The sequence below is a fragment of the Meleagris gallopavo genome, chromosome 2, assembly GCF_000146605.3.
Source record: "Meleagris gallopavo isolate NT-WF06-2002-E0010 breed Aviagen turkey brand Nicholas breeding stock chromosome 2, Turkey_5.1, whole genome shotgun sequence".
Classification (NCBI taxonomy): domain Eukaryota; kingdom Metazoa; phylum Chordata; class Aves; order Galliformes; family Phasianidae; genus Meleagris; species Meleagris gallopavo.
This window is the reverse complement of record NC_015012.2, coordinates 12252577-12264665: the sequence shown is the minus strand read 5'-3', so window position 1 is coordinate 12264665 and position 12089 is coordinate 12252577. Positions and strand designations below refer to the sequence as shown.

The window sequence follows — 12089 nt, the reverse complement described above, 5'->3', positions numbered from 1 at the left end:
GAGGGCTATTAAAAGCTGCTGACGTAGGAGCGGACGGCCATCTTTGATGAGGGCACGGCTCTCGGTCCGTTGAAGAAGGAGACCCGAGGAGGTCAGCAGCGGCTGTCCTTGCCTCCCAGCTGCGGCACCGAGCCACCGAGTCCGCCAAGGCTGCCCGGCAGAGCGCTGCACAAGCCGAGGTAAGGGCGGGAGACCACCGGGCCACCAACTGCCCAAGGGGAGGGGGCCGTATTAATGAAAATGAAGCGATAAAAGGATTTGTTTAAAGAGGGACCCGCTCGGCGTTTTGTCTCCTGTATCTGGGTTGCTACAGGGATGGAGGAAGTCGAGGAGAGGGGCGTAATTCTGCCGCCAGCCTTATCGCCAGCTGGAACCATGGCAGAGAGCCGAGCTCTGTGTTTCCTCCGTATCGGGCTCGCTCGAAGGCGGCAGGAAGCCGGCGGAGAAGGGCGAGCAGCGCATTTCTAACGCGGCCCGGGAGCAGGGTGCTGCGGGCTCTCTGCTCGGCTGGGTAGCGCAGGGCTGCAGCCGCCCAGGGCACTGCAGCGCCCTTCCCGCGCCGCACCGCGCAGGGCTGCGGCGGCGCTTCGGCACCGCGGACGGAGGCCGGGGGCAGGTCGGCAGGGAGTACTGCGGCTCTGCGGGAACGGGAGGCGGTTCAGCACCGCGGACAGCGTCCGTCTTCAGCACCGCGGAGAGCGCCGCGGCGCCCCGGGCGCGGAGCCCTGGTGCAGACGGAGGCGGGCGCGCTGCAGCGCCCTGCGGATCCGCACCACCCCCGGCCGCCAGCCCCGGGCAGCCCCTGCCCTGCCGCATGGGAAACGTACTGACAACTGCGCTGCTCGCTCCTTCCGGGACGGGACATCAGGCTGAAACAGTTCGGGTTTTGCGGGGTTCCTCGTCAAGTTGGAGTGCAAAGGGGTCGAAATTAAAATAAATAAATAAATAAAAATAGTAAGCTTCGGTTCTTGAAATTCAGCGGCATTTAGCAATTCAGCCTGTCTCCCACCCGGCCCGCTGGTGGAAGGGCATTGGTGCAAGGGAAACCGGAATTATGTAACATCTGGTCTGTGGGGTCCCTCCGGACCAGCGGCAGCCCCTAGGGCATCCCTGCATCCACAGAGAGTCAGCCCCGGGCGCTCTGCAGCCTTGAGCCGGGGCAGCTCAGCTCCTCATGCAATGCAACCAAACCCACCTTGCACTCTTGGCCCCGGCTTTCCTGTCCCTGCTGATCCTTTTTCCCTGATCTTCTTGCCCCTGGCACCCCATTTTCCTTCTCCCCTTGGTAAAGCTCACTGCTGGCAAAGTTGGTAACTTTGCTGTTTTCTGCAGGGCAAATAAAGAGGGGAAGAGGGGAGTGGGTTGGGCGTCCAGACATTGCACTGCGTAGCTGCGTCAAATGAGGGCCGCGGGATCTGTCAGATTTACGTGCTTGGCTTGAGTAATTGCTGCTGGTTTCATTCCCAGCTGGAAAGGGGGCGGGGGGAAGGGGGTGGGGATGGAGAGGCCGGTCTGTGGTGAAGCCTGGGGATGGTAGAACAATCCTCCAAGCCATACCTGGCTACTGCCAGCCCTGGTATGCTGCATCCACAAGGACATGCCTGCCCCTCTCCTCCCTGCTCCATCCTAGCTCTGAACTCCACAGACCATGACAATGAGGCAGCCACCTCTATGGGCTAGAGGGGAGGGAATGGGGCCATCTGGGAGATGAGAGCTCCAGGGGATATAGCTGCAGAATTGACCCTCCATATCCCTGCATGTCGCTGAATCATGGCCAAAGATACCAGTCTAGGAAAAAGTGGCAGTGGTTTTCCGTTGCTTCTGCATAGTGCATAACGGGTTGGCAGGGAGGTCACTGATGAAGAGTTTGATTCCTAGGACGAGTGCCAAAGACACAGCAGAAGTGACCAAAGTAAAGGTATAAGTAGGCCTGATTTGCTAAAGCAAGAGCTTGAGGCTCCCACTGAAGTCAGGAGGACTGGAAATAACTGAGCATGTTACGAAACAAAATGCAGCTAAACAGCAACTCCAAATAAACACAGTTTAATTATATTTCTACAGCTAGCTAGGAAATCAAAGTGAGATATCCAAGAGCACTGACCGGATTCTGTGTCCACTGAACTCACGAGGGCAGAAAAATAAAATACCTTTAAAGTACATCTAGTGAAAAAGCTCCAGTTTGCAGATATACTGCACTGGAGATGGAAGCTGCTTTTCAGGTCAACAGAACGCTTTTCATTCATCTCCATACAGGTTAGGCATAGCAACAAATAGTGAGATTAAATTACTAAGCCAAATAAACTGTAGTCTATACCTAATGCTTGCACGGCTGTAACTGAACAAGGTAACTAATCAACATGTTCTCCTGACAGTATTAACAACTTCAGCAATTTTTAGGCTTTTGTGTCACAGTGCTATAGCCTCTGTATATGTTGCAACATTTGAGGTAAAATGGAAAGTATACAGCAGAATGGAGAACTCAATCTCTTAACAGTTCCTCCTCTCAGGAATGTAAAAAAGACTAGGAAGAAAGGAAAAGAGTTTCCTTGGCTTGTTACACAACCATACTTTTTTTTTTTTTCCTGATATTTTTTCCTGAATTTCTCATAACTGTAATGTAATCACAGCACTTTTATTTGTACATCTTAAAACACATACACATTTATTTCAGACTTCTAGGGTTTAAGTCACTTAAAACCACAACAAATGTAAGCTCACTTTATGGCCTTTGCTGGAATGAGTACATTTTTCTGTATCTGAAGTTTCCTTCACTGCTAGAAATGCAGTCACCTTTGGGCTGGGTGAGTGCCAGGTAGGCTGTAACAGTATAATTGTTGAAGCTTTTTAGAGCATCTAACAGAGAGAAGAATAATGTGTTTGAGAACTGCAGCAGGATGCAAGTCTCAGGCAGATCACAATTACCTCTAGGAGGCTGGGCTTTGGAGCAGGCACCAGGGCTCATATATCTACTCCTGGGAGAGCTGGATATAGTTTGCCAGGAACATCAGCTGTCAAAGAACAGCTTATTTCTTTTAGCTCATCATTTTTGAGCCTTTACTGATATCTGTGCCCTTACTTAGATAAACTCTGGCTTCCTTTCTTACTGACCTTGCAGATTCAGCTTCTGCATCATATTACAACAAGCACTTCTCCAAAACATACAATTTATATTCCTACTTCTTGCCTATCACCCCTTTGTTATTTCTTCCACAAATACTGCCTCAGATACACACTCCCACCAGCAAAATCTGCCTCTCATCAAACAATAATTTTTAATAAGCTGTCCTGCATCTCACTGGATTTTCCAGGACTTTTCTTACTGCCAAGAACAAGCATATATCAACTTGATAGGCTTCAAGTTGTTCCTTCCTGCTTTATGACGACCTGTGGCTGATGTTTCAAGACTCAAAAATATTTTGAATGCCAGTGGATTTGAATGGCCTAGAGGAAGTGTTTGGCTCATCTGCCCTGTTACTTGAGAATGAAATTTATCTTTGCCTTCACATCTGTCATTGTTTGTGCTTCTATTTCCACCTCTCTTGCCTCACTGTCATGCAGACCTACAGTCCTCTTCTGCTTACTTTTAAAGAGCATTGTGATGAAAGAAACACAGACTTGGACAAAGCATTAAGATTCTGTCAGGATGGGAGATGAGCATGGACTTTTGATTTTGATTATTTTAAGGCTTCTAATCCAGAATCAGTCGAAATCAATGAAAATAGTTCCAGCAGTGAGCTAGACTTTGGATGAATCTCTGAGTAAGCTGCGTGCCAATGGAGATGTGTACAGGGTATGGAAAGCATTCCACTCCCAACAATGGGCATATATTTGTTAGACCTGAAGCCCATGAAGAAAGTTTGCACATCATATTGTGAGTCTTATAACAAAAGACAACATCTAGCAGCTTTGTTTTTTCAAAGGGAAGCAAGATATATTCCCTCTGCAGACATGTCCCCTCTAAAATCATTGCATTATACCCTTTTCCTTTATTTTATTTTGTGTGTATGTGTTGTTTTTGTAGTAGTTGCTTTTTCTAAAGAGAGATAAGCTTTGTCATCTTATTCATTGGAGGAAGCTGAATTCTAATACGAGCATAGGGAGAAGAAAGAAATATTATGTAATTCATTATGGCTGTTCCTGGCCTTTGAAAGCTGAAAGCTAATGCTGGCCAATTCAGCTATTTGAAATTATTTTTTCTTTTTTCTTTTTTCTTTTTTGGAAAAGCTAGCAATGCTCCATTTCTGTTTTTAAATGAGAGTTAACTTATTATCAGGCCACACTGTCAATTGGTGTGCATTAGCATAACTGAGTGCTGTTACACTACAGGCTGATGATGCTGAGCTGGGGCTCACCATTCATATTTTATAACTGGAATTAGTATACTTGCTGAAGGAACAGTCTTTTCATGAAACAGATGTAACTCAAAATATCTTTTCTCCAAGTCCTGTTTGTACCAGTCTGGCTTATTGTTGCAGATTCTTACAGCTTCAAGGTTCAAGTAGTTTCCTGCCTCACAAGTAGTGATGGTAAGCAATGATGAAACAGTGAACAGGCACACTGCACATTCTGGCTGTATTTCAGGTTGGGTTCTACTGCACTCTGCTGGTATGTAACTTCAGCAGAACTTTGTTATGGCATAACACCCAAAAACGCAGCCCAGTTTTTCCCAGGTGCACATCTGTGTGCTGCAAAAGCCAGAATTGTGAAAACGAATGTGTTGCAAAATGAAATCTGCACTTTCTGTTGAATTAATGCAGTTCGATCTCACAGGCTGCATTTCCTAGCAGAAGTAATCCATTTTTTTTTTGCCCAAGCAGGAAGTAGTGGGAAGTTTTCTTTCATTCCAATAAATACACAAGAAAATAGGCATCTTGCCCTAGGCCTTTTAAGGCAATATTTTTAACTGTTTGACTATTCAGCTATATAACTGATAGAAATATAAAAGAGCAAAGGCATAGCGGTCTTGCTGTCCCTATTTCTAAAACAGAAAGAGGAGAACTGTTTTTATACATTTTTACACATTAGAGTTTTTCTTGTACTTTTAATACAACAGAGTTATTGTACCAGTTTACTGGCAGAATTCACAAGGAAAATGATAGTTATCACAGCCTGTGTCAGTGCTAATCACTAAAATGTATATGCCAGGCCATGGTTAGAGAAGGATGCTTCATGTACGTGATTTTTAGAATTATTGCAAGATTTGCTATTTCTTACTCAAAAGCTACCAATTAACAGGGAGGTACACATACAAAGGCACTACGGAATGATTGGTAGGACAAACTTGTAATTCTACATTGCTCACGTCCATCTCCCACATTTTCTCAGCTGTGTATTCTCACTAAAATATCCCAGGCTGCAAATCTCCAAACATTTTCGCAGTCACTTGCCTGTCAGAAAGATAGAAGATTAGCATGGAGTGAGTTGAAGACTAAAGGCTCTGGTCACAGCACAAGCTATGGCCTTTGTCATGAGTTATTTATGTTATAATTACTCTTCTCCCCAGGGAGACAAACTGTTTCTGGGTCACAGCACAGTTTTACCAGACAATGTAATTTTGTTTTTCATACAAACCAGCTATTTGGAAGATGTGCTAACTGTTCATTTTGGTTTTCCCCCTCTCCTGGAAATGATAACCCACAGTGGAACTGCACACATGCCAGTTTATTGATCTGCCCCACAGAGGTAAACGTATTTTCTCCAGCTACTCTAAAAATGTCATGAAACAAAAGTACGATTCTTTGGAAGAGCTAATCTGTCAAAATAGTGTTACCATTCACTGATTATTTTTTTAAACAGACGTATTCCATGCATATTTAAGTATCTTTTAAAAGAAAAGGAACAAAAATTAGCTTTGCCACACTTTAGATGCAAATTAAAGTTCTCTTTTTTCCCCCTCCATGTTAGTATTTTCGGTTTGGTCTGATTCTCATTCACTTTCTTAGACTGCTCATCATTTACCTTAAAGGGATTCAGACAAGCTGTCATTTCTGTAGGCATGAGGGACTTGCTATTTAATTCGGTCCAGAGCTGTTCCTGCTTGGCATGCTTCTGTTTTGCATACACACACATGGGCAGAGCTCAGGTCTGCTGTGCTCAACAGTGCTCACTCCATAGGTGACCAACATCACTGGCAGAGAAATTTCTGTTCTCCATTTATTAGGCACTGTCATCTCTTAGGAACAATTTGTTGTTGCTGAAAGCAGTAAGAGAGCTATCACAATTTACGTGGACTAGAGATGCTCAGTAATGGTCATTTTAGCTTCAGATATTATTGTTCAGATATTAAAGCAGAGGGGTCTGCACCCAAAATATCTGGATTCAGGTGCAAGTATAACACACTAAATAAATATAATCTTTGTCAAATGCCTCAATTACTTTCATCTACAAAGAATTGAGATTAAAGCAACTTCTAGTTTGCATTCCACAGCTTTAGGTGCAAGACAGGTATCTCCTATCTTTAGAAGGATATTTTTATGTAAGTTAGGGCATAGCAGTCTGCAGTGCCTGAGATTGGTGACCTAAAAGTTAATACATGCAACATTGTCCCTGTGTAGGTGAATACTGTTAGCCTTCAAGGGGGTGTTACCCATGATCTGTGCCCTCCAGACCTATGGAAAGCTTGGCAGAAAGGTGTCATATAGACTGAGAGTATTCAATTTACATTCATGACAGCAAGAAGAGAAAGGAACCTCATACCAGAAGGCAAATGTAACGTTCACACATTTGGTTGTATTCTCATGGACAGCTACAGCACAATGCCATGAGTTTTCCAGAGCTGTGTTGAGCTGCAGAGAGGAGAGCAGTGCTACAGCACCAGTGCCAAACTGTCAGTGTGACAACTGAATATACAACCCAGAAATGTTCTGTGAATATTTGATTGTTTCAGCCAAACATTTGCTTTCCCAGAGAGTATTCACCTAAGTGACACTCAAATATGTGAAAAGCCCTCAAGAAACAAACTGAGGTATGCGAACCCAATTAAATCAGAATTCACCACCAATTTCTAACAGCCTCTCTCCCCAGAGAAGCATTTGTTTTATTTGCTCAGTTGTATGGAAATGTCAGTTGGTTGCCTAAACTTCTGAAGGATTGCCTACCGGTTTTTGCCATTAAAAACATACCCTTAAGACAGGGCACCCATTTTTGCATTTCTTGTTAAAAGACATCTTTTATCATACCAACAAGAGTAGTAGAGATAGAAAGGCCAATCAATGGCAGCAAATGGTTTAAAATGGCTGTTGATGAATTCATGAAGAGGATTATATGACATGCTTGTTGGTGGTCACATGACACTAGACCAAATAAAGCAGCAAGTCCCCTCAAGTCTAATTTTCATAAGAGGTTTTCCTTATTAAGAAAAAAAAAGAGAGAAAGGAAAAAAAGCTTGGATGACTCTCTGATGTGGTGTAGGCTTGTCAGTTTAGTTCATTTTAGAGTTGAGCACATCAAGAAAGAGACAGTGGAAAAAACCCTCGAGGTACCAGGAATGCACTGACTATAATTTAAAATGCTCTAGCCCACTTTTTTTTTAACATAACAAACAGAAGGGCCATCTGCATACCTCCAATTTTCAATATTAGCAAGGTATTTTTTAAATCATTGCATTGTCTAGTTCCTTTTTTCTTAATTAACTGTTCTAAATTGTACAAAATGCTCTTGGAGCAACTTGTAGACTCTGAAGATGATTTTCTGAGCCTGTTAAACAATAACTGGTGTGCGTTTCTAAGAAGTTGACAAATAAGAATGCAAGTGAGCTGCAGACATCACAAGACCATGGTTAGCTATGGTAGTACCCCAATTCCCAGATTAGCACCCAGGGTGCTTAATGTCACAGTGTTAAGTAGGCTGATAGATGGTAGCATGTGACAGAAGAGCCTAGCAGCACCTTTTGTCCTCTGGAAGCCTCAGTAAATCTGCTATCTTTTTGTTTGTGGGTCTAGGAGTCTCTTCCCCATCCTACCTCACCTCTCCCTTAGCTTTCTGCTCTCTTCGTCTTTCCTGAACGCTGTGGGAAAAACCACACACCCAGGAGAGGGAGATGCAAGGAAAGAGTTTACAACCTGGATATGGTTTACATGGTCAAAGCACAGCAGAGACTTGAATAAAAATCTAGTTTCCTCCAGACATAGTAATTTGCACAGAACCTACCTTGGTTTTACAGCTTTATCACATGCAGAGTCAGGGAAGCCAGAAGGAGATTCGGTGACGGAAACAAATTTTTGTCACTCAACCTTATCTTCATTTCTCTAGACCATATTGAACAGCACTATCAGCAAGTAGTGTGTATCTAACAGCCCCATTCTGGACAGAGATGTCAGTGCTGCTACACACAGAGGGGACTTTGTTCAGCACGGGCCACTCATAACATAAAGAGACAAGCAAGGAAAGAGTGCAGGTTGGAGATGAAGAGCTGACTGCCTCCTTACAGCAGGCAGCAACATCATTCCATCTTTGCCAGATTCATCGACTAGGAGGTCAGAACAGGTTACTCATCAGTGAGCTGAACCCCCTATAAAAAAAGAACATCCTACAGGCTAAAGGGCTTTCCCAGACTAACTGCTTCTCCAGTAATACAAAATTATCCAGTCCTGATGTCAAGAATTGCCAGTGGTAGCAAAAGTCACCATATATGGTTTTTAATTGAACAGTAAAATCCAGTAAGTTTTTCACTGTGGATGCAACTACTTGCTTGAAAATTAAATTGCTATTGAATTGCTATTTAGATTGATAAGAAGCTCTGCTGCTGCCCTACTTTGATTTTCCCATGGTTACTCCTATTTCTTTATGGAATAATACTTGGCTTCCTCAGTACCACTCATGTTCTTGAGATCTCCATTCTTTCTGAGTAAGGATCTCATTATAATATTTCTGTTTCTTCTTTGCACCCAGAAAGCCTTTCCTTGCACTTACGAGATTATGAGCAAAGATTTTAAAAGGTTCCCCAGCCCGGCAGTTGAAGTGATAAAACACTGAGCCAATGGCCAGGACAAATTCTTTGATGCTGGGAGATTAAACCTTCAAGTACTGAACATGGCACTCCAGAGATGTTTACAGATTTCAATTTCTTTAGCTTCTGTCTATGGTCTAGCCTGTTTTTGTGGTGGCATCTCCAAAAAGTGTGCTGTTGTGCATACAGCCAATCTCCAGACATTCATGCCTGCAACCAGAATCAATTTCTCAAAACTATCTACTTTCCGTAAGAAGTCAGAAAGCCTTCAAAATTTAATCAAGTTTTCCACTATCATCAACTTTGTGTTTCAGAGACAAAAGCTGAGCAAAACATTAGTGGCTGCTAGCTATTCACTGCAGTATATGAGACAAGCACTTGTTCTGCAGCAGTTGCATTAAAAATAAAAATAATAAAAGCAAACTACTGTATGAAATATCACAAAGCACAGACAAGACTTCAGTTTTTATTAGAAAGCCTTTTCAAGTGTGTTAGAAATAGAAGCCTATTTTAGAAGAGTCATGAAGTTATCGGTGCAAATTAATAGTGCCAGATGGGGGGTTAAATTACTGCCTCACAGCTGAAGTCATGAGACAGAATGAAAGTGGTAGACTATAAAAAGGGCATCACCAGAAGAGATGAGATCCCAGTGTGAGGTGGGATTTGTGAATGCCACATTCATGGTTGTAAGCAGTTGCTCAGATGAATGGCTTTACGAGACAGACAGAAAGGAAAATAAGTCCCAGTCATTCTGAAGATTGTGTCTCGTGGTTTACTGCTTTGCTCAAGACAAGCAGCCCAGCAGCACAAGCTACAATTAAATGTTATGGAGCTTTGTCTCCTGTGCTGGCTCACAGTCATCAGGACAGAGGAATTGAATAAATGTGCAGCAGGGCTGGTACCTATTGAGGCTGCTGCTAGGTCAACAGGGATCTTCATCAGAAAAATTCCTCTGAAAATTCATCAGAAAAATACCAGTTTTAAGGTCTTTGTTACAGAAAATGACAGTTCTTATATTAAGAAAACAACTCCTTATTAGTTGCATTTCTCATAACATTTCAGTTTCATTTCACTTGGGTAGGAAGAACATTGCTTCATACTGCATCCCCACTTTCAGCAGGTGAAGTGAAAGAACAAGGAGTGAAAGAATGCTTTTACTATGAATAGGGCAAGATAACAGTGAAGAAGGATTACAGGAAGGTCCAATACAGAGTCCTCAACACAGAAAGGACATTCCAAAAAACAAGTAAGAGCATTTTTTCAGTCATTTAGATGAGCACTTGGAATAGGAGTGTCCTAATGCATAAAGACCTACAGGAATGTGCCAGAAACATCAGTGCAGAATGCTAGCAACTGGATGGCTGAGAATCTGCCATGGGCAGGTCCTATTGGCCAGAAATAGTCCTTTGCTGACAGACTGTGCCTGTAACAAGACATTCTGCTCAGCTGAAAGAACCAGAACAACATGGACAAGAAAAGGAAATTGTTTCCAAGGAAGGACACTTCCCATTTCAGCTCAGCACTTACTCCCAGTGGCTTAGCTGGGGTAAATCAGTACAGCAAGACTGAACCACATGGAAATCCTGACTTAAGAACACACTTGAAGTGAAAAAGGAAGGTCTTTCTGGCAGTAATTAAGCAATTTTTAAATCTCTGGGCACAGTAACAAACGGGCCTACTCAAAAAGCCAGTATCTTAAGTGCAAATGTATTAATAATGCATAGCTGCATCATGCAGAAAACATTCTGCAGAGCTGCTCCTCCTTTCAAAGACAAGAGTAGCATGAACTGAAGCACACTGCGAAGAGTGGAGGTTCAGAAAGCATTGAACACAATGTGCCCTAAGGAAACAGGGGCTGTACTTATTGTCTTCTGCATGCCACCGTATACAACCCCTGCCTAAATCTCTGGGTTTATAATAATTTAATTCATAGACTGAGAAGCCAGGCAGAAAGCTACATACGCACAAGCATGTGGTGAATTATACAAGGCAGGAAAGCAGCCTATTCTCATCTAGTTGAGCTCATTAGGAATTTTGCTATGAATCACTGTGCGTCTAAAGGAGAACTTGCCCAGGTCCTCTCTCCAAAATGGCAGAGCAGAACTGACTCACCTCTACTGAGTCAGTTCTTTCAGTCCAAAGCAGGAGCAAAGCTGAGAAAAATATCCCATCAGTACCTCAGTAGTCACAAAGCTGAGATTCTTTTAAGGCACAACACAGTTATAGAAGCAAGAGAACAATTTGCAGCAAATCAATTACACAGTGAAATCTTTCTGACTTCTGGGATTGTTCACCACAAATTGTGATTTTTCTTTACTTTCTTCTCAACTGACTTGCAGAATCATTTCTGAGAAAATTTCTTCTGGTTCTTCAGACTTCTCACTGCATGCACATGAACCCTTCCCCTCCTCCCCCAGCCTTGGTCTGTGTTTCTTCAATTTCATGCACAAAGTACAGAGGATTTTCTGCTCCCTTACTGAGTGTACAATGGCTACAGATGGACTGAAAACTTGTGAAAATTTAGATCCAGAATTTGCTCTTTGTGAATATTCTTAATGAAATATTTTTATTTTACTTTTTGGAATGGTGCTTTGGCAAGCATTACTTCCAGTACTTTCATGCACAGGATTTTTGATAGGAATCCCAGAAGCGGTATGTGAAACAAAGTTATTTTAAGGGACCAGGAGGATGCTATTAAAAATGCAGGACTGCAGTTGTAGGTATGTTGGTCACATTTTCTCAGTTGAGCTGTGATGCTCATCTATGCAGAAATAGCAACCGTCACCAGAAGCAGTCACGAGAGATGCAGCCCCTAGAGAACCACACTAAGCAAAGAATATCCAGGACAGTGATACAGCTTGTCTGGAGTGCAACTTCCTTCATAGAATCTTTAATATCTCTAAAAGACCTCCTAAAGAAAGATGACAGGCAATTCAGGACTGCCATGAGTAAAAAGGCAAGAAATGGCAATTGCAGGAAGGCTAATGTAGTATGATACAGTTATATGACAAATTTGAAGTTCCTGGCGATGCTGATACAAGGCCATTTAATCTGAATTTTAGAAAATTCACACTTTCTCTGCTGCTATATGTCATAATATGGGGAAGAACTATGAAGCTGGCTTTGATCCAGTGAAATTTAA

General features: G+C 42.8%; 1 protein-coding gene across 2 annotated transcripts in view; it reads left to right on the top strand.

Moving 5' to 3' along the window:
• Positions 1-16: 16 nt before the first annotated feature.
• SNAP25 (synaptosome associated protein 25) overlaps positions 17-12089 on the top strand; it is a 59636-nt gene continuing 47563 nt past the window's right edge. Inside the window, exon 1 of one of the 2 annotated variants that reach the window (XM_019612609.2) lies at positions 17-179. The gene's annotated coding sequence lies outside the window, so the exon portion shown is untranslated. The remainder of the gene's footprint in view (positions 180-12089) is intronic. The other variant, XM_010706628.3, reaches the window with a different exon arrangement.